The 22,701-nt window shown below is 38.8% G+C and overlaps 1 protein-coding gene across 14 annotated transcripts in view; it reads right to left on the reverse strand.

The window, feature by feature from the left end:
* GTDC1 (glycosyltransferase like domain containing 1) overlaps nucleotides 1–22,701 on the reverse strand; it is a 186,860-nt gene that overhangs the window by 150,811 nt on the left and 13,348 nt on the right. For 12 of the 14 annotated variants that reach the window (XR_003923803.2, XR_003923802.2, XR_003923800.2 and 9 more), the window contains one exon: nucleotides 7,983–8,169. The exons of 1 other annotated variant lie outside the window; for it this stretch is intronic. The gene's annotated coding sequence lies outside the window, so the exon portion shown is untranslated. Of the gene's footprint in view, nucleotides 1–7,982; nucleotides 8,170–17,182; nucleotides 20,845–22,701 lie in introns of those variants that run through there. One more of the 14 variants, XM_041124132.1, reaches the window with a different exon arrangement.

Genomic DNA, 22,701 nt, shown 5'->3' on the forward strand with positions numbered 1-22,701 from the left:
ACTAAATGACTTTTTTTAATTTAAATTCACAGATATGCCAGGCTGCTAAATAAAACAGCAATTCAAAGACTGAAGACATTTTACACATGGTTTACAGCTAATTGAAAGTTGAAAGAAAACATTGCAAAGAAGTTAGTTAAAAACAGTAGTGAGATTCTGTAAATAGATTCAACTCTTCAAAAGAAAATCAGTCACTGCATGCAGCTTTAAAGCCCGTCTTTCAAGTTAGGACTAAACTAAACCTTTATTTAGCAAAATGACACTAAATAAAAAACAGTACTAAAAGATGCAAGTGTATAAACAATACCAATCATCCCCAGAATACCCTTTTTTTTGTTACAAGAAGCTCTACAGGTTCCAACAGCACTGCGTTCATGAATGGGTTAGGGGGCCTTACTCATTTAAGTTGCATTTCCGTCATTTGACTATATGTGCTTCTAGGAAGATAAACAGGACAGCCCCACCTTCGCGATGGGGAAATCTTTGTGAATGACAGCGATATTAGGCAGATGAGTGGCTCCCACTTAACTTGTTGTCAGTCACATCTATGAAGTTACGCACAGGACTACACCAAAACACTGTTTCTCAGTATGTGGCGCAATAAGGCTTTTGTATACTGCTATCTTTGATATCTTAATGAAATTTTTCTATTTATTCCTTGACATAACATGAAGTCTAGAAACAAAATATCCTCCTAATCCACAGACTGATAATCATTGGTACACTACTTACATGGCTGCTTACAATCATTGCAGAAACCCAACCATGAGGATCTTCCCCCATTCCCAAAATGTCTAGGGGTTCAGATTTCTTCCAAGGTTTCAAAGACCGAATAATGTAGGGTCTTGCAAAGAACCCAAAATGGATGTCTCCATTTAAAGTGAAGCAGAGTTGAACATAAATCAGCAAGAGTGGCGTGTATCATTAAAACTTACTGGCAGCTAACACATAGGGTCCTTTCAACCACCACGAGAAAGCTGCAAGTGTAGTGAGCAGCAATATCTGAGCTAGCTTAATCTAGCTAGCAGAGATAAAACACCAAAGTCAAAAGAAAGCTTTAGCAACCAAGATAAACATTTTCCAAGAATGCACAGTATGTAATTACGTTGCTGCCATATGCAAATCCGGTGTCACTGCATCTGCACTGCTGCTGGTACCCGCAATACCTAGAATGACTCGGTACAGGTATGTTTAGCATATCTTTAAAACAACACACCTTCCATTTCGTGTCTGAAGACCTATCCTTTGATTTGCTGAAACGTGGATATAAAAAAAGCAGAAAACCTTACAAAGAAATGATAATAGCTAGCTGCTTTGATACCTATGGCAACATGACTAAAAATAAGCAATTCAAAGAAACAACTAATTCAGTAAAGTTATGAAGTTAGGATTTTTTTTAATTTTTTTGCGGTCTTTAACATATCTGCAAGGCTCTTTCATCCAATTTTGTAAAGAAGTGTAAGTAGCCATTCTGAATTGATTATTACAACTTTAGGATGAGTGACACTTGACTGAAAAAGTAAAAGGATGTCAGTCTCCTTTGTTTTCATTTTCAAAGAAGGAACACAAAAATACTCTTCTCCCTCCATGCTCCTCTTCTATTCAAAAAAGAAAATTAAAGATTGTGGTTTGGGCCTATGGTGTTGGACTCCACTCTCCCTCCACAATGACTAAATATATAGAACTACTTAATCTGGTAGTTCACGTAAAGTCTTCAGCTGCCTGGACAATGCAAGCTGAACATAAAGTCCTATTTTACTAAAATTAGGTCATATTCCTGCACACAGGATGTCTGCAGGATTTGGTCCAAGTCACCTGTAGTCTATATTCTTCCAATGCATTAGAAGTTACCAATACCATATGGCTCTTCTTTCCTGCAGCAATTCAAGAAATTCAGGGATGCAGGCATTCACTCAATTTTTTTTCTTCTTCTTTCTAAAATTTATGTTTGGATCCCAGCAATTCATCTTGTGCCACAAACTGTTTATGGTTTCAACTTGTATGGAGAATCCAGCAGCCTTCAGAGATCGAAGGGCCGTTCTTACTGTCAAAACTGTAAGCTTCACAACAATAACTTCATTTTCATTAGTTTCATAAAAGATATAGAAATACATAATCCTTTTAGCTGCCAATAGCCTTACAGAATAAAAAACATGCAACACCAGACAGTAAGTTTTTGCTGACCACAGAACACACAATTAGCTTTTGTCAAATGCTTTTAGAACTGTACAGTCACTTATGCATTTTTAAGACTATAATTAAATTGCAAAAAAAATTATAACAGGACACAAAATGCAGCTTTTCTGCATAAAAAGATTTTTAAAAAATTATCTTCTTTCAGTACAGAAGATAAAAGCATATTTTAAGTCATTATTTCCTCTTTAGGCTTCCCTCCTAGGTGCAAGGAGGGTGTTTAGTTTCCATTCTAAGCTGAGATGAACTAGTTGGTCTAGCAAGCTCGTTCAATGCTTCAAAGCTATCGCACTGCAAATCCAGGTTTTATTTCAAAACTTTTACACCCCAGGTTAGCCAGGGTCAAGAGTTCTGCACAGGCTGTATATGTCCACCCTCAAGAGTGACACTACTTCACTTTTTCACTCTCATCACTTAAATTATATTGAAAGATTATTCAGGGATTTGGGTAAGTACATGGTGCCTGGAAACCTACCTAGTGAATCCTTTGACCTCATTAAAATCTGCATATTTGCTGTAAGCAAGCAAGCCACTATCGTAAGTTGTAGGCTTTCCTTTTCAGCTGCTGTTTCATGAACGAAAGAGCAAAACAAGCCTCCCCCTGATCTCAGCAAGAATACTGCTTCCTACAAATCTGCATCCCTATCTGTTACAGGATCTCTAAGCCAGTAAAAGTTAAATATCCTTTAAGCCAAGGGATGTGTGTGTACGTGTATATATCTATCTATCTATGTTCATATTTGGAATACTTTTGAGTCCATCCTAAGTGAGATTTTTAAATTGTGTGTAACTGTGCCCCATACACATCTAAAACATGCTTAAAATTGCCCTGCTATATGAATATCATATTCACAAAAAATTAAAAAACAAAACCAACAACAACAAAACCCACAAACAACAGCAAACAAAGTACAAAAGAAGTCAGAAAATTGGTATTTTAAGATTTACTTCTGCAAAAGCTATTCTGGCTACACCAGGGTCCTACCACGCATGTTGGCTTAGATGAACTGGCAGCACACTTGCAGGATCTAGCCAGTACCTATGCAGCTGTTGTTTCCTAGCAAACCCCTTGTTTGTCTCATTAAAAAGAAATGAGAAGATACTGTTACAAAGTATGCTGAAACAGTGAGTTAATGAGATTACATACTGGAAATCACCTAAAAATAATTATTAGCTGTTTACCAGAATCCTGTGAAATTTCCAGTAGATAATATTCAAATTCAAGTTGTCGGGGGAAAAAAAAACAGAAAAGAACATATCAGCCTATGTATAAACATATACTAGTACATACAAAGCACCAATTCATGTTCTGCAATTGCCTTTTCTTCTGCATGGGAAAAGCCCATGCTACACCTCTCTGAAAAAATACAGCAAACTTCCCCCACACCTCAGCCACTTCCAGACCAAAGTGCAGCATGACATTTGATACACACGCTTTCGATCCGCTCTTTGCAAGCGTGTGGTAAAGTCCTTTTTAAAGATGATGTGAATTACAGGTATGCAGATGGAAGTGCTAGAAAGGGTTCTAGTTTCAGTCTCTGAAGCACCTTCACGGCAGTAACCACATGATTCAAAACTGTCTGTACTCATTGCTGCTACCATTTGAACACAGGATATCGTTTTGCTTTGCACTAAGACATATTTCTCTGATTTTAAAGCACTACATTTCCATAATTCAGCAAAAAAACTCCAAGCTTTTAGCAATAACACCCTAAAAGAGGAAAGGAAGACTTTGGAATTTTCCCTGCTTTTAAATTAAGCTTCATCATTTTTAAGCCTCCAATAATTTCAAAAAATTCTTACTTCACCAGCTAGGCTTCCATTAGGCTTTTACTTGTGAAAAGTGGCCTTGTTAAAAGTGAAATGCATTCTATTTAAAGCATAGTTGCGTGTCCTTTGTGAAAAGGGCAACTGACCACACAAGAATAATGTACGAGGTTAGAAGGAATTGCCTTCAAACAATAAAAATGCATCAGATAGAGTGCACAGCTGCACCCCACAACCTAGCCAGTCATCAGCACTCCAGCTTCATCCCACTGCCTTTCCAGAGGGGATGGGAACAAGCTGAATGCTCAGAAGGTACAGTGGGAAGGGCTTGTGTAGGAAAGAGGTAGTTGGGAGAAGTCCACAGGGGAGGACAGTCCTTGGAGGCACTTGTCCTTCTAGACCTGAGCAGCCAAGAACACAACTGTCACCTTTATAATTCTGCAACCTGCAGAACCCGCATTTTTACTACCACCGCAGCGCAGCAAAGGAGCCAACAGCTGAGACGCACCCTAAATTTTCTTTTACATTTAACACCACCACTTGTATATCAAAGCCTACATGTGGAAATCACTAACATTTACGGAGCCACTTAACTGCACACTGAAGCTTGAAACAAGTTACAGACGGACAGGTTGTGCTTACCTACCCAGTATATGCCTGATGCAAACAAATGAGAAACTGGAAGTTGGTCACCTCGGAGTGGCACTGGTGGTCTCCGTCTAATCTCCACTCACCCCAATAAACGCCCACCTCCCCTTGGACTCACTATTGTTTTGTGTGTGCTAGTAGTATTTCAGTGCACATCCTTCACCTATGCTCTACACCATATGAAATTGAGCACAATGAAAGTATTTTAGAAAAAATACCTAAGTAACTTGGAGCCACATTATCAAAAGGAGAAGCTGAAAATCTCATGGAGTTACAATGAGACTTGGGTACCTAAATGTTTAAATCATTTCTGAAGATGGCAGTTCAGCAAAGACTCTCAAAAACTTTTGAAAATCTTATCCTGTATAGTGTTAATCATAGTTCTGTCTTCACAACATACACAATTTTTACAGTTTATGGTAAAAAAATACACAACATGTAATACTTGTGTGAACTAGCATTTCTTCCCCCCCCCATCATATCAAGTTCACTCACTTGCGGATTGCATCGGAGGCGAGAGAGATGCTGTTCTTCCTCCATGAGGCTGTTTCTCCCCAGCTCTGAACAGGGACTGGGCTACCTATCCTCTCCCACCTGCTGATACATACCACAAGATGACACTACTTTAAGTTTATGTGACTTTCATCTCTGCCTAACTCACGAGGCTACTGTGGGCCCTGCTCCTCTGTGCAAGAAGCAGCCTCAGAGGCATTACAGGCCTTTAGTGTCTGGCAAAACCCCTCACGGAGAAAGCATCGTGGTGGTTGTAAGCAATTTGTGGAACAAGTGAAGTGCCTGGAGTTTGTTGTTTACTCCTGTATCTCAAATTTAATTAAATTTGAAACATGGCAGAGTTTACGACACAGACAAATAATTAAAACATTAATCATAAATGAATTCATGACTTAAACATATATAGTCCTCGGCATTTGATTTCATGTGAATCACCGAAAGTCTGTTATTTCCTGTAGTAAGTTATGATTTATGTCTTCAACCCCTTTCCTCAATCTCATGTATGTCATCTGCCTGGAAGAGATGCACCTACATGCCCAAGCTGTGGGCATGATACCTTCCCCAACCATCGTGGACAGTAATACCACCTACAAATTGCAGATATGTAGTAAACGAAAGCTCTTCTTCAATGTTTCCACTCTTTGGCAATACCTAAAGGAAAATGCACTACTCGAACTAGGCTTTCCAAAAACTCTACTTTTTCAACAACTTTTTCTTACGGTTTTGCCATCTCGCTGGCTGCCACTGAAAACAATCAAATTAGGCAAGTCTTTCCTACGTTACACTGAGAATGACATACTATTAATTGATTGCACCCCATAAAATTTTAAAATATGAAAAAAGTTGGTTTTATACAATTTGCTTACTCCCTAAAGACTCCAGACTACTCAACTGATAGTTTTATAATATTCTTTTTATTATTATTATTATTGAGACTAAGTGAAGAATGATAGGGAAAAGCCCGCATGTTTACAATAAAAAGCAGCTGAAAAACAGCTTCTTAACAAGATACTTTCTAGAATTTATAAAGCAAAATGCCCTGAAAGACCTAGATGCTAGGAACAAAAATAACTACTATAAGGAAATGGCAAGATGAGGGAGGAAAAGAGTATCACAAGCATCAAACAAGCCAATAAAAACTTCATTAGAATAAACGGACTCTAAATGTTCGAACAATCTCCATGCAATGGAGACCTCTGATAATGTTATGACAGACAATTACAGTGCTAACACAGTTCTGATGCCTCAGAGTTGAATACACAAATCAATTGGGACACCAGAAGAAATGTGTGTCAATATAAGCAACACAATCTAGGAAATACTGGAATTCTGTGCTACCTCAATAAGAGCGTACACTGCAGCCCTTCCCTCGTTGCAGCCCATAATATTGTCTTTTTGTTACTTGACCACATATTTTAATGTAACACATTGGAGCTTAAAAAAAACTTTACGCTTGTTACTCTTCTGTCAAATTTAGTACAAGTTGCCTGATGAGTTCAGAAGTTATTGGAATAGAAAGAGGAAAGGAGAAGGAACGGCACTGACACACGCTACGTCACACCGGCTTGTTTCCTTAAACAGACCAGGCTTAGAGCAGTTTTACATGCATAGAAGCTGTGAAGGTGAAATATGAGGCCTTCCCTTAGAAGAGGCAATCCCAGCTGGTTTAAGTGTTAGAGACATTGGGGAGGGGGGATCCCTCCCTTAAAATACTGACTGATATGTCCACCACACGCAAAATTCACAAAAAAGTTATCAGATTTTCATTATGGTTTTAATGCACAAATAAGTCTTTTACACTTGAAGATACAACCAAATTTATTAATTCTCAGTGTGAGGAAAACTAATTTTCCCTACCAAAAGTATAAAATATAGTCTCAATTCACTGTTGGCTACCACTAGTCTGTACAGTGGAATTCCACATATTTTGATTTTGGGAGGGGAGAAGGTGGGATGGTAAATAGAAAATATATATCTGAACGGCCAAACATTTTTGGTCACCTCTTCCTATTTTGCTGTAGGGCCCACCCATCTCTTAGGTCTGTCTCTCATGTACAGCCATATGAAGCCGGTCTACGTGAATTACAAGTACAGCACAATTGTTAACAGACATACCTCATTCGTGATCTTAACATTTCTCACCTCTGTTGCAACCATGTGAATCCAGTTTTTGATTAAAAAGGAGAAAAAGAGAAGTCAGCAAGTATGTCGCTAATCTTGCCTTGAAGGAAAAATTCCTTTGATTCCCAAAACCTGTAACCTTACCAGACTTACCAAACACTGGAAGCACAAAGTGAACTGTACCATCATTTCAAGGCAAGCACAGTAAAAATCATTAGTAGACACCTACTAACACCAAGAAGGCTATACCCACTGAGCTGGGCACAAAAGGCAATCAAGTCTCCTTTTCTTTACGGAGCCAGTTAGTGCCACCACACAACCAAGGCAGATGAAGAAAGGTAGTCCCCAGATTGCACACACTGACGTCCTTATCGTAGAGTCCCTGCTGTCTGCTCAAACAAGCATCACACAGAGAAATAAGAAAAGTTCTTTAACTTGATCCCATAATGATCTTCTGAAAGGTAGCACCTTCACAAACGAGTATCCCCCCACAAAGTGTAGGATGAAGCCGAACTAATGAATCTGCTCTGGAATTAATGATACTCTGCATGGACACAGTGACCCACAAAGAGAGACAACATATTGCAAAAGCAGGGAGCCCAGGACCCCGACTCTACACTGAATTATTGGCCATGAGCCACTTAAACCCTGTGTCTTGTGTAGTTCCCTGGTTGACAGGCAGAACACACACTTTCCCTTTTTCATCTAAGAAACACATGATTTATCAGAAGTATTATTACCTTCATTCAAAACTGGGAGCAGTAAAATACCAGGCTGTGCTGCTTTAGATGTCTTCAACAAAGCAGTTTGGGAATCTTGTCTATGGATCTCAGTGACGAGCAGTACTTTTTCCCATCCGTTCTATCTGCTTCAGTCCAATGGACAGATGATAAAGTGCAATTTTCCCAATTGTAAGTGTTCTTAAATCTGAATAGAGTTAGGGGGAGAAAAGAAAAAAGTGTATGAGCTCATCTGGTCTAACTTCCCAACTGTTTTAGGCTAAGACCCTCCAACAAAATACCACCCAATACTACATCACCCAAATATTTATTCCAAATACACTCCTTAGTCTAACACTGTCTGCAAAAAAAGACTACACTTGAGCTAAAGGCAAAAGACAGCAGAGTCCACAATCACCTGTGCCCATTGATCATCAAGAGTAGCTAGGTTTGTTTACTTCACACTTCATCAAATCCTATAGCAGAGGAGCCAGGTGAGCCTTGCCTCCTCTCCTCCAAGATCCCATCAACCTGACCTGCCACTAAAGGTCCTCTCTACAGGAGATGGCCACCATTACCATTCTAAGCACATCAGGGAAACACCCCACCCCACCAGAATTCAAGACAATATACTAATGGCAGTCTTGCAGTGCTGTGTAAGTTAATGTCGAGATTTTACGTGTTTGTCTACTTCATGGTCTCTTTTGTACATGGAAAGACTGCACTAGCCCTTTTGCCATGGCATCATAGTCACCACAGATAATCACACCTCCAAGCCCTCCCCTCGAGTCACAGAATCGGGATGGATGAGGTTGGAGCGGACCTCCAGAGTCCAAACTCATCCAAACCCTCTGCTCAAACCAGGGTCAACCACAGCAGGTTCCCCAGGTCTACCTCAAGTTCTGAGTATCTCCACAGATGGAGACTCCACAGCCCCTCTGGGCAACTTGTGCCAACATTTGACCACTCACGGTGAAAAACTTCTTTCCGTGTTTAAACGGAATTTCCTGTATTTCAGTTGGTGCCCCTCAGCCTACTCATCTCGAGGGTAAATGTCCCAGCTCTCCCTGCCTCTCCTCGTATCACGCCCGTATTCTCAAAATGGGTTTTCCCAGCCTAAGTTTTCTGTACCAACTACAGTTTTACTGTATTTTGATGACTGAACTACATGACTAACTGTGGATATATTTCTCCCGTATTCTTTGCATCATCTCAAAAATAAAGCACCAAAAACTAAATCACCAACAAAACCGCTGATTAAGTGCAACTAGGCCACAAACACATGGGAGACCCACTAGACGTGGGTCTTTCTCATCCCAAAAGTTACACTCTAAGCAACAGGGCATTTTTAATCTTTTCTGTGTCTCAGCTACATATAATTCAAGTTTTTATATCAAAATATTGTGTTGCAATGATTTAATGCTTTAAAGTAAATTAGTTAAATATAGCAATATAGGCCAGACACAAAATCCTATTAAAAAAAATACATCAGCTTTGTCTCACAAAGCCTTCTATCACGAAACCATAGTGATCAGCATTAATTTTTTTTTTATTATTTTTTTTTAGCTTTTAAGCCTTCACTGACAGAAGTCCAAGTTAACCTTTACTTTATTTTGTCCTGGGCTAAATCCACTGCGACATCCTTTTTGCCCTTTTAAACACAGAAACTTTTTGGAAGTCTTCCAGCACTTTGAAATAAACACAATTACAAGATATGCAATAATTAACATGAGTGGTTCTAGAGGCTCCTGACACAGTTCTCAAGTCCCTATGATGTGATGTCCAGATCTGTTTATATAATTTTTTTATTTAATAGTTAATTTCAGAAATCACTCCTTTACCATCTTTAGCAAAGTGGGTGTGAACTTCCTACTCCAAACAAAAAATGATATGGGAAAGGAGAAAACACTATAATAAAGTGTGTAAAAAGCAAAATTACATTAAAAAGGAAAAAAAAAACCATTAAAACAGTTTAAAAAGTTTATGCTTAATGATGTCTTAATAGAAAGAGCTGACTTTGTGAGACACACTGAAAATGACCATTTCCCCCTGTAGATGGTTGCCTTGGAGCCAGAGGACTAGCTGCATTAGATACAAAGATCAGAAGATTGTGATGTTTACAGATCTAAAAGTTGGTATCTGTCCACTTCTCGACTGCAAGTTAGATTACATGTTTCTACTTATTTCTCAAAATGACAAGGTTTAATACTTTTTTTTACTTCAGTCTGCACAGAAGAACTTAAGATTCTCAACAGCGGTGAACTTGTGAGAGAGTTTCCAACCCAAGTTTTCAACGAGATAGGGTAGAAATAGGATGATTTTCAAAACATAAATTCAAACTGGCAAAGTCTGAGGTCTTTTACTATTGAATACTAAGGGAACTAGTTGAAATCGCTCCTGAATCACCTGCAATTATCTTCAAAAGCTCATGGAAGTCAGAAAAGCTCCCAAAGACATGAAGTGCTAGCACAAACAAAACTTACTCCAAAAGAGAAGAAAATGGAGAAATGAGAATGACAGACAAGTAATCCTTACTTCCATACCAACAGGTTACCAAAACAAGTGATTAAACAACCTATTTGTACACACCTAGAGGACTGGCCAGTAAAGATTTGTCAGGGGGGAGGGGAAAAACCCAAAAAGTCACATCAAACTAATCCTAATTTTCCCCTTTGACAAGAAATGCATCTTGACCTCAGTGAGGTTTTTTTTCACACAACATTGTAGAAAACATAAAAAAATATAATCGAGGTTATACCACTAAGATGCGGGAACATCAGAGGATGCAAAACTGCCCTGTGGGAGTAAGAACCAGTAGTTTGCTATGAGAATGGCAGAACACTGGAAACAGGCAGGAATCCGTCTTCGGTCTAGTATGCTTCAGTATTTTCATTGATGGCTTGCAGAGTACACACTTGAAAAACTTAGCAAGTAACGCCGAGCTCTGGGAGGTGTTGCAAGCAAATACTAGAATTTTAATGTATCTTAACTGAACTGCCACTTTTGATGGAGAGCTTGAACCCTAAGAAAGAAGTTTAGCAATTAAATTCCAAATTATGTCATTTTACTATTTTTTTTAATATATATTTAAGTAAATCAAGAACGATTCAAACAAGTTTCATCCTACCTGAAGACAAGAGATGAACAATTCTCAGGATCCCTTCCAGATCAAATTTCTACAAGTGTAGTATGGGTCTACACTGAAACAATGGAAACGGAATGGAGAAAAACGGATGAAAAGATGTTTCCACATCAGTGAAGCAGCACAGAGGCCCCAGCACTGCAGAGGCACAGATGACCCATCCTCACAGATCTCCTGCTAATCTTCACCAGTTCTGTCCCCCAGACTCTAGTTTTTTTCCATGCTGAACCTCAATGCGGAGTAAAAGAATTCAGAGGTAATTCTGAGTAAAATGTAACCATCCTAATTCCCTACACAAGCTGTTCTGCAAAGAGACATTGCTCAGCCCAGTGTTTTTAACAACACAAGCATTTTTAAAAGTTATCAGGGAAGTAGTCAAATAGTACTTTTCTCTAGTATCTATGTATACACTGTGGCTCTTCAGTTAGCCAATTAGCAGAAACATTAAGCCGCCAAACTTCCATTATTTTTACAACATGTAAAAATTATTTTTATATATATGTATCATGATTTTAAGAAGTACAACTAAACGGAGCACTACTGTAATCTTCTAGTTATATTTTCGCTAGTTTTTAATGTCAAAACATTTAAATGAGGTATTCTTTATTTGAAGATGACTAATTATAATGTGTTCCATTTGGGGAACAAGAGTTCAATATCCTAGCATTAATTAAAGAAAATGCACTCTCCTAGCTTAAGATGAAAAACTAAAATGCAGCCAAAAGAAGTTTCTTCCTTGTATCTGTCAGATCACAAAAGCATCCAATACCACAGGGTAAGGTTGCCAGAAAACCCTAAGACTTTCAAAAAGATATTATTTCATATATGTGGCTTAGCTCCGAAGCTGAACTAGAAATGACATCCGAGCTTAGGATAGTAAGCCTTTTTGCCAATGAATTTCTCGTAAAGTCAACAATTATAATTTATTCTGATCCTTTGTGTCACCATATTAGTAGTTATTTTTCAGCAATCCCAGAGCAGCAACAAATAATGCCATAGAAGAGGACTGATATAATTACAGGCTGAAAAAGATAGGCCAGCACCCTTACACTCAAAACTACCCTCTGTGGCTCCTTCATACCCCATATGTTGCTAATAAAACTGTTTGAATCATACCTATGAGACAGTTTTACTGATATTGTATCAGGTCCCTAGGTTCTTTGTATGAGATACGATGTCACTAGCACTATAACTATGCAAATTTTTTGATACAGGATCCCACCGGACACAATATTACATACGTAATTCGCAGTATGAAACTGTGCATTAACAATAATTCTAGTGTTATATAAATGAAACCACTATGTTTATTGAAAAGCTCGCCACACTACAATGAAATCAAATTTAAAAAGCAATAAAGAGCAACTGATGTGCTCATAGTAAAGATGGCAACATTGGTATTTTTCCCCCAAACAATGTAAATTTTACCTTGTGTTCACGTGACAAGGCTTTACAGAAACTTTTAGCACTGACACTAAACAAATGCAACTCCCTCCCCCCACAGTATTAATTAATGACTTAAAATAGGAACCTTCTGAGCCCATTTTTAGAAACAACCGTGTGATTTTCAGCAAGAATCTGTACTGTATTCGCATGCAAGTGCGAGTGTCAGTTTCTACTGCTAATAAAAGAATGATAAATGCTAATGATAAAGACTAAGAACTGCAGCAGTAAAAAACCAACAGCGTGGGGATATCGACATCCATCGTGCTGAAGCACCTCAGAAGTATCATCTTCTGGTCAGAAAACACCTGTGCTCTAATTCTGCATCTGACTTCAAATATCTGTATGACCTCAGGCAAACGATGCTTCTTCCCAGCTCGCATCACATGCATTAAGGTCTCTGACCATTTCCTGCATAAGAATGTGGTCAGTGCTTTATATACATACCTGCAAAAAGGCACGTCTGAAAGATCTTAAAAATCAGTGTTGCAAGCAGAGACAGCAGAGGTGCAATCACCAATCTGACAGTACAAGCAGCTTGAAACACATTTCTCTTTTCTGTGTTCCCAGGGACTTCCTCCCTCCGCTATTAATTTATTGGTTTGCTGCAGGTGGAGAATACTGGGGCTTGTAAAAAGAAGTCTCTTTTTAAAAGAAAGCTGAAAAAAAAAGGTAACAGGCAAGCATGATAAAGTGAGTCTGGTAAAGAGCCAGACTTAGGAGATAAAAGTACGCTATTTCACCAAGGTGCTGCAAGAATTAATAAACCACATAATTTTGTAAAGTAAATTGTACAGTAAATTTGTATAGCAAATTGTCTAATATGTACAGCAAAAAAACACAGCTCAGTATTCCCTGGAAATACTTTTAATGCCTTCGACTACAGATAGAAAATATAAATGACACACCACGACTAGCTAAAAACTCTCACGCTGAGAAGCACTGACTTTAACTAACTGATGCAAGGTTTTACTCGATGGAAGAAAAACGGAGTTGTAACCAGGGACTCAGTAAGCAAGATGATAAACTGACTGCTTCCTATAACTTGTGTGCTTCCACTACAGGAGTAGCTTAAGCAGTAACTTTTTCCTGATGTTTTCCTTGACACCACCCTCAGCACAACATTAAAACCGTAATAGTTTTATTCTGTTTAAAAATAAATAAATAGCAGCTTAGGTAACATCTTACGAGGCAGAAAGTTCACACTCCATCCCGTGAACATTCTGCCCTCTGGTATTGCTGCTACGTTTTATCATCATACAATTCAGAAAGAATTATATGCCTTTTTTCAAAGTTTTAGAAAAACAAACCCCTCCTCCCCAAATATAGCCCAAAGCTGTTATGAAGCAACTCATTTTTAGAAAAAGCACTTAGGCAGATACTTAATTTTAATTAATAGTCTCACTGACTTCAACATTTGCACAGCGAGACAACTCCACGCTTCAATTAAAGCATGCACATAAACGCTTTGCTGATTCATGGCCAAAAGCATGACAGGAACATCATTATATAAAATGCTCGTAATATTAAAAAAAAAAAAAAAAAAAAAACAAAGCCAGCAACCTCACCCTCAAACAGAGGGTGCAAACTCACAGCTTGAGCAGAACTTACAGGTTGCTGAACAGATGAATGCTAGGGCTAAGATAAATTCACAATGAAATTATTTCAGAGTGGGCAAAAGAACTTTAGGGAGAGCTTAACTAAGTAGAGACTACACAAGCCCCAGTTCTCCATCCTTGGCATCTACTATCTGCCAAGATTGGGTTTTCAGGAGTTGAGGATTCTTTACCAGAAGAGTGGAGGCAGCTGTACCTTTACTTCTGATGACTTGCTCTCTTTTTCCATTGTTCACATAGCAGATAAGCAGATTTTTTTCAATAAACAATTAATTACATCCAGTTCAGTTCCACCACGGATCACACTGAACATCTTCAGCAGACGTTCACTTCCAGGGAACAGCCACTCCAAGTTGCAATGCTGCCTATCATAATATGCCTATAATAAATCTAATTTTGAAATAATATGACACACAAGAAACACTAGTTAATTATTCTTCACTATCTATGTAATATCATAAACTGTAAGCTTAAATTTTTAGGCAGAATCTTTAAAGGTAGTTGGTAAAAAATTTTTGTTGAAATACTTTCTGGTCCTATTCATAAGCAAAACTGTGGCACTTGATGGCCTGTGGCTCACTACTACCAACTCATAATTTTAGAAGTTTAGAAGAAAACCTTCATTCCAGGACAGCCAAGCAATACTTAAAAAGTAATCCCACGCACACTTTTATTAAGGCATCAAGAAAGCTGCAGTTGATAGCAAAAGCGAGCTGAATGTAAAAATTTTAAAGTAGTAGCCACTAAGAGTTAAACTGCTTAAAGAGAAGCTAAGGATGAGAAGTGGTTTCCCAAATAACCTGCTTCCTTCCTCCTTCACCTGGACAAACAACTAGGTGCTGTGCAATGAATCTGGCTGCTGGACGATGGGATGGGCAGAAGCCACAGGAGTTTGCTGGTAGCTGGGGCGTTCACCTCCTCGCGACGCTCCTTTGGGAGCGGGTATCGGCGCGAGCCTCCCACCAGCCGCGGAACCACCACCACCTCCTCACAACACATCCTTCAGGAAACCATCGAGCTAAAGACTCTTCCACTTGCAAAACCTGCAACGGTGACGTTCATCAAACGAGGCTTAGCATCGCAAAGCTGTGCTACAACACGACCAGCGAAAAGAGACCGAGTCGCCTCTCCATCCCCTCGAACAGCAGGATAGGATAGCCCAGATGACAGACACCTCAAGCAACAAAACGGACACAAACGTGCAGGTAGAAAATGAACATCTGAGCAGTTTTCTACAGGACCAACTTAGACCCAGGACAGCTGATTAGCTCCAGCTCAGCATTAGCCTTGCCAGGCTGCCCTGCATTCACAAGGTAACATATGCAAGCTAAAGTAAAGCCAGGCCAAACCTGACTTGGCTCTGCACAGCACCAGCTTGTGCGTTTCTCCAACCGTTTCACACCTAATTTACAGAGTACATTATCCATCCACGTATCGCTGAGATCTAACCTGAGAAGTGACTAGAATCAAAATCAGTTAATTGATTAATACTTAAGTGAAACGCAGAAAGCAAACATCACACACCGGAAGACTTTCTGAAAATGCATTCTTTTTATTCCGACTCCATTAAGCAGTCCAGTACTTTTGAAGGATTAATGAAAAAGCTATCAAGTACTAATACAGAAGAGGAATACTGATTCTCGGTGAACATGCCAACACACGATGAAGTGCAGAGACCTTTTTCGTAGTAAAGATTCAAGCCAGGACATTCAAAGAACTACAGGGACACGAGAACTTGCCCACTTGATCCACAAGCTGAGTTTATTTGATTTTTATGAGACAGCATTTTGATAACTCCTCCCTGAATCACAGACTCACTCTAATACTCCTCAGTTAACAATACAACATAGTCATTATTCTCACAAAATTGACAACACAGTTTTTCACACTGAGGTTTAGTAAAGAATAGAAAAGTCTGCCTAAACATCCAGAACAGAAAACATTTACCTTAAAATTAATGCCAATTCACTTAAAAAGAGAATCAGTCAATGAGTATATGTAAACATGTGAGGATTATTTCCACAAACTTTACTTGTTAAACAGGACACAATGTTTCATTTACAACTGTTGTTTTTTAATCAGGAACTGAAGACGAGTCCAGGAAGAACAGGAGTAAATAAGTTTCTAAGCAAACAATTCATATAGACGCTTTTTAACAGGACCAGACAAAACATTCCTTAAAGTTGCTTTTACAAGCCAAAGCTAACCTCGGGCATCACGTTCAGTATGTATGAGATAACCTACGTGGATACTGACCTTAATAATACTACAGGGGCAAATTTTGCACAAGGAAGACGTGCTCTTGAACAAATGTTTTCCAATGTATTAGGCATACCGAAGCTTTTTTCTGCATCAAGAACCGCATGTCACATTCCTTAAACTGTTTCTTTTCTTGACCAAATATGCTGTGGACAACCCACACAGGATGCCCCTCGGTGTTCCTCTTTGAGGTTCTCATCTACGGTTTCCACTAACAATGAAAAAAGTGGATTTTTTTCCCCTAAAAAATCACGGTCACATTTAGGATCGGCTTTCCTAAGCTCATCTGCCAAAAAAATATCCTAAATGATTAGAGACTTTCAACACTAACAGAAGCTCTGATAGAGATTTTTATTGACTTTAAATCAAGCGCAGATCCTGAGCCCACAGTAATGCAAAAGCAGGGAGAGCACAGGACGACAAGCAGTAGGAATGGCTGTATAAGATATATGAAAATCCAATAACAAAACTAGTGACTGGTCTAATTTAAAACACAAATGGAAAGAAAAAACAGTCATTCCACACTTACCAGGCCTTCCTAGAGCTACTTACGCATAAAAGACTAGTAAAATGAAATGAGATATATTTGACTGTATATCCCAACATCAGTCTTTCAGGTGAGGTACTCCACTTGTGACCCTGACAGACCTGCAGCCCTTCTCACAGGAGCAGGTAACATCACAAACCTGGGCAGTATCGCTGTCCCACCAGACATCAACCTCACATACGAATGTACACTCGTATCATACCACAGTCCATACGTTCTCTCCACATACATGTACCGTCGGATCTTTTCACCCATTCAGGAGCTGCAACAGGCAAAGGGAGGAGAGCTGGCCCGCAAAAATACACAATGTTTTCAATCTCTTCTCAATAATTCACATTTTCTGCAGCAGCTCTGCTAAATCCTTGACCATACCTCAAATCGTCAGGTTTCTCTAGATCTTTCAGTTCTGAAGAGTGACCCCCCACCCATCTGACCAGACGTGTCCCTTCAACGGATCTTAAAATTATTTTAAATGCTTAAAGACAACGCCTCAGTCTCTTATTTGGATGCTATACAGTGTTCTTGAGTCTTTCTTTAGGAAAATCTTGTTAGCAGAGGCAACAGGTTCTAACAGAATTCAACCTTTAAAATAACTGTCAACAGGCCAAAGTCCCAGCTCCACATCCCAAGACCCAAACTGTAAACCATCTTCCTGAGCACAATGAAATTAACCAAATGTTCGAGACTGGACACATTTAATTCTTTGTACTCATAGATTACAGAACAATTAAGAGGCTGGAAACAGCAAACTGGCTTAAGCTGAAGTTACACAATTGGGTGGGCAGAATGCTTTTGTCCACAAGAAAGCATTTACATATCTAACAGAAGATATTTTAAATTGGTTTATATTGACTTAAAAATAGAATTTTAAATAGATTCTTATTGCAGTAAAAAGCATGCTTTCTATCTGAGTAACTAGATCAACAGATGTAAAAAACCACACACACTGCATGGATTTCCCATGCAGAATGTGCACGCTCTTGATCATTTATCGTTCTGCCTCAAACTCTTCAAGTTGTAGAGCTTTAGACCACCACAATAAATTAAATAAAATTCAGAATATAATGTTCTAATACTGTCTTTACAGATAAATGCAATACTGGCAAATGCTTACCAGGTTACACATGCTAAGCAGTTCAAGTGATAATCATAATGATGAATGTGTAATCTAATGCCCATTCACTTTGATTTATATGAACCATCATACAAAAGTCTCACGTATCTGTTTTAAGTCAATGGGAAGGATCCCATTTTTCCTGACCTGAATCAGTGTTTGGTCTAAACTTAGGCATTTCATATTTTTTTTTGCATTAAACAGAATCAGTCTTCACACATAGTTAAAGATGCCTGGGGCCGCACAGTCCTTTGCAATCTTAGCAACTGGCCCTATCATTCCCTGTGATAGTCTTGCTGAAAAAAAAAAAAAGATGATCAACCAAATTTCCCCCTGCCCTTCCAGCTGTGGGAGAAACAGATCAGCCTATTCTTTACTTCAGAAGAAAAGGCCCTGCAAAGGTCAACCTTTCAAACGAAATAAAGATCATTAACACTGAATACAGAACTACTTAGATTCTCACTTTTTGTTTGTATAACTAGGATTCCATTGTACCTATTCAGGGTGCTCTATATTTTTTATATATATGTGTAGATATATACACACACACACACCCTCCCCATATCTTGTTTCTAAAACTAATATATAATGGAAGGCTTGCTTATTGAATCAGAAAGAAGCCACCTAATGATAAGGCATTGCTTTTATTCTCAAAGTATCATACTCACGAGACAAACTGCAATTCATCAAACAAGCTTCGCTGTAGTCTGCCCTGAATGCAAAAAACACTAAACCACAGAGTATGGATAGGAAAACATAGGTGCAGAGTGCCAGCTGCCTAACGTGTTATTTATTTTCACCACAAGCCACAGTTATGCTAACTGTCCCATGGAGAGAGACAGTCTTCTCCTCAAGACTCTTAAGTCTCTTTTAGAATATAAAATCTAGACCAAGAACTCATATGGCAGCATCTAAGCCTACGCAGTTTCCATGTAATGCTCTAAACCAGTGTTTACTCTAGGCTTTGGTCTACACCAACCTAGGCAACAGCCTAGCACATCACCCTTACTTCAAACATACCTTACATACAGAAAAGGACTGATTACTTATATCAGTCCTCATTACAAAAGAGCAATACTGACAGATTAAAAAAATACATTTTTTGTGGGAAGGAGCAGAGGTGCGGGTTGCAATCGTCTTGAGTCAGACCAGTCAAGTCTCATTACGCTACCTGACGCTACATGGCCAGGCGCTGTAAAAGCAAGCCTGGCCCAGGCTTATACATCCCATAGCCTACAGAAGCCCCTACTTTTGTAGACCAAAAAAACAACAGGCTTTAAAAGTTTACACAGAGCTTTCCAAAATTACCAAAGCATAGTATTTTTACTTAAATTCCTGAATGATCTGAAGATAATCACATTTCCCCCCCCAATCAAAATCCATTTAAGTAAAATTCGTGGCAAACAGCTCAATGTTTTCTTTCTACGTTCCGAGATTGTGTTAAGAATAGAACTGCTGCCTTTCAATAGGACATAATACCTACCAACTCTCAAAATAAAGGAGAATACGAGGAGTTTCTAGAGAAAGAGATTCAGGGGGTAGGGGACACAAGCATCACAGTATTATTAAAGAGCACAGACCCCAGAAAATTGCCAAGCAAATACAGGAAAATTCCAGAGTTTGGAAAGCACATTAACATGGAAATAAGTGTCCTTGTATTTTGTTAGTACAAAGATATCACTGAATCAAAGCTTGACTTCCCTGGCTGAAGATAGTTAACTGATGAAAGCAGAGGTTATGAAAAACTGTAATCAAGTTTCATGAAAGCATACGTGGAAAAGTGGTTATTAGGGTATTAAAAGCTTGGGGGAGGGAGGTTGGGATTGAAGGCTCAGACTAGCAAACTGAAAATATAAAAATTTTGACCCCCTGACCTTATATGCAATGCAGAGCTTGGAAGAGAGAGACACAGCTACAGCCAGGAGGGCAAGAACAAAACCATGGTATTGATAGGCAGCCGTAGAGCATGACTGCTACTACTCTAAGTTTTATCTTACAATCTTGTGACAGTAAGTTATGAAGGGTGTTTTCTCTCCACCTCTCTCAAATGACTGGGATTTAAGGACCCAGTCACGCTTCTCATCGCAGTACCAGTTAAAGCCTGAAACACCATAAAACATTTATGTCGGACAGGCTTTCATTCCATATTACAGGATGTACAACAGAAGGACCTCATCAGAAGTACGTACTCCTCCTTGACAACGCAGTATACTACTGTGTATCAAAACAATGTCATTAACATTTGAGATTCAACCTCTCCCAAATCCATTACTCCCCGTAACCTGCTCATCAGAATGACCTGCTTGGAAAAGCACGTTTCACTAAATCTTCCAGTAGAGTCAGGGCCAGAAAGAGATACACACACACACTCCAAATGGAGACTTAAAAAAAACATAGCAATTAAAAATCCTGTAAGACTTTCATGTACTACTCCTTGGCTGGAAATAAAGCTCAGTAATGTAAAGAATTTATGATTTTTATTGACAACACAAAATAGCTTTGTATACTAGAGATAGACTGAATGGAACTATATCCATCTGCTTTCATGGAAACTCTCACATAGTATGAGCTACATGCAAACACAACATGTAACAGAAAGACTGTGTGTACCGGAAGATACCTGACTTCTCATTCATAAATGTGTACAGATCCTAATTAGAATTAAATCATTTAGTTCCTGAGTCTCTGAAAAGACACAGCTACATTAAATGATGAAAACCCTAAGCCAAACTACCACCTTGAGAAATGCTTTGGCCTTACCAGTTTGCACTCACCTTCTCCATTTTTGCAGAGACTAACTGCAGAAACAGCATCCAAATAATTATAATTTGTGACCTTTTAACATAAAAGAAGTAGTCTAAGAAATTACGATTTATATTCCATGCCATGTTCTTCCAAATAAGAGCCGCCCAAAAATACTTTGCATGAAAAACTAAATGTTCCCAGTGACAACTCTGATCACGTCATTCTTTGCACATGAACACTAAAAGATGCAGCAACAGCAAAAAACACTAGTTATTCTTATAACTTCAAGACTAAATCCTAAATATAGTATGTTTTCAAATTGTCTTTTCTAAAATTCAAATAATATGTTTATTGCTTTAACCAAAAGCTAGCAAAGTACAACTTGTATCCTGCTGCAGGCCATAAAGTGAATGTTCTTTATTCGAATCATGGATGGATGAAGATCAAAAGTTGTCTTTGAAAATTCACAACAGTTTTGACACTGCTGTGTGTTCCTTGTTACAAGTTATCCCTATCTATTTATTAGGCTTACTCCAGACCTTTTACTACCTTCACAAAGATAATTTTCATCAATTCTTCATATCTTTATACCCCACCACAGGAAACTGCATAGAATATGGGCAGAAGCCCGGGCTGAAAAAAGGGAGTAGGGGTAAGAGAGAAGGACCACAGCAGATGTTTCAGTCAGGCTGGAGAGGCTGTAGTTTAAAAGTAACATTTGGTAATGAATTTTGTCTTTAGCACAGCATCCACATGATATTTTGTTATTATTTGTCTACCCTAAGGAACCATTCTGCTATATAAAAAAAGTGCCCAAGAAATGGGAAATTATTATAAGCCCTCCCTCCTCCATCTTCGACTGAAGCATCTCCACCAGCATCGCTTCCAGTACTTCACAACAAAGAGCTGTATTTTGCTTGTGAATCCTATGGAATTGTTCACTTCTCTACCCTAAACGAATCCTTCCCCAAAATTAAACTGTTCTTATACCCAAGACTGGATACGGCCAATGTGTGTTAAATGGCTTTAAGATCCAGTGCCTTGAACAAGTTAGAAACAGGAATTTTAGACTAATTTCTGGAGACCATTTGGGAGGCTTGGTTTCTTATTACACAGGTTGTGCATACTTGCCTGTGGCAGTCTTTGTAAGTTCTGTAAATTTAGACACTGGTTTTACAGTTGGAAAAATAAAGTCTCAATTATGAAGAGATTTTAGTATTTAAAAATCTTTTGAGTTTGACTTTCTGAAAAATGCATTACCAACTTTAAAGCCAGTCTTTACACACACAGCATTACAGAACAAAATATCATATGCTGAGATGCAAATACAGGTCTACAACATGACCACAGGTACCTTATTTTATTGCAGTGTAAACACCAGCCTTCAGCAAATGTCCATGAGATCTGCCTGCAGCTACCTCGAGGAGCCATCACGACTGCAAACTCTGCCTACTCCTACGAGCAATTAATTTTCTATACAGCACCTGAAGGAGCAAAGAGAGCAGCATATAACTGATTCTGGAGCTTCCCAGATCATCCCAGGATGCTAAGGCAGAGGTGAAAATGTAGATAGTCTGTCACCACATGCAACAAAGTCTTGCAGGAGGGGGAACAGACAGAGCCCTGACCTTTCTGCAAGCTGCCGTAGTCCAAACTTACAGGTAAGGCAGTACCAGACGTAAGTTACTGCTGCTGTTTCCAAAGACTTGATACTTTAAAGGCTAGAACCCCCGTTGCTAGCAAAGCCCTTTGCTAAGATTTTCTTTCTCTCCTTCTTTCTTCAGATACTGTTTGCTGTGGGATAACAGAAGAAGCTTCCAACTTAGGTGATTCTTCAAAGGACTCTAGGAAACACCTGGAGATCTTGCAAGAAG

The sequence above is a fragment of the Aquila chrysaetos genome, chromosome 6 (genome assembly GCF_900496995.4).
Source record: "Aquila chrysaetos chrysaetos chromosome 6, bAquChr1.4, whole genome shotgun sequence".
NCBI lineage: Eukaryota > Metazoa > Chordata > Aves > Accipitriformes > Accipitridae > Aquila > Aquila chrysaetos.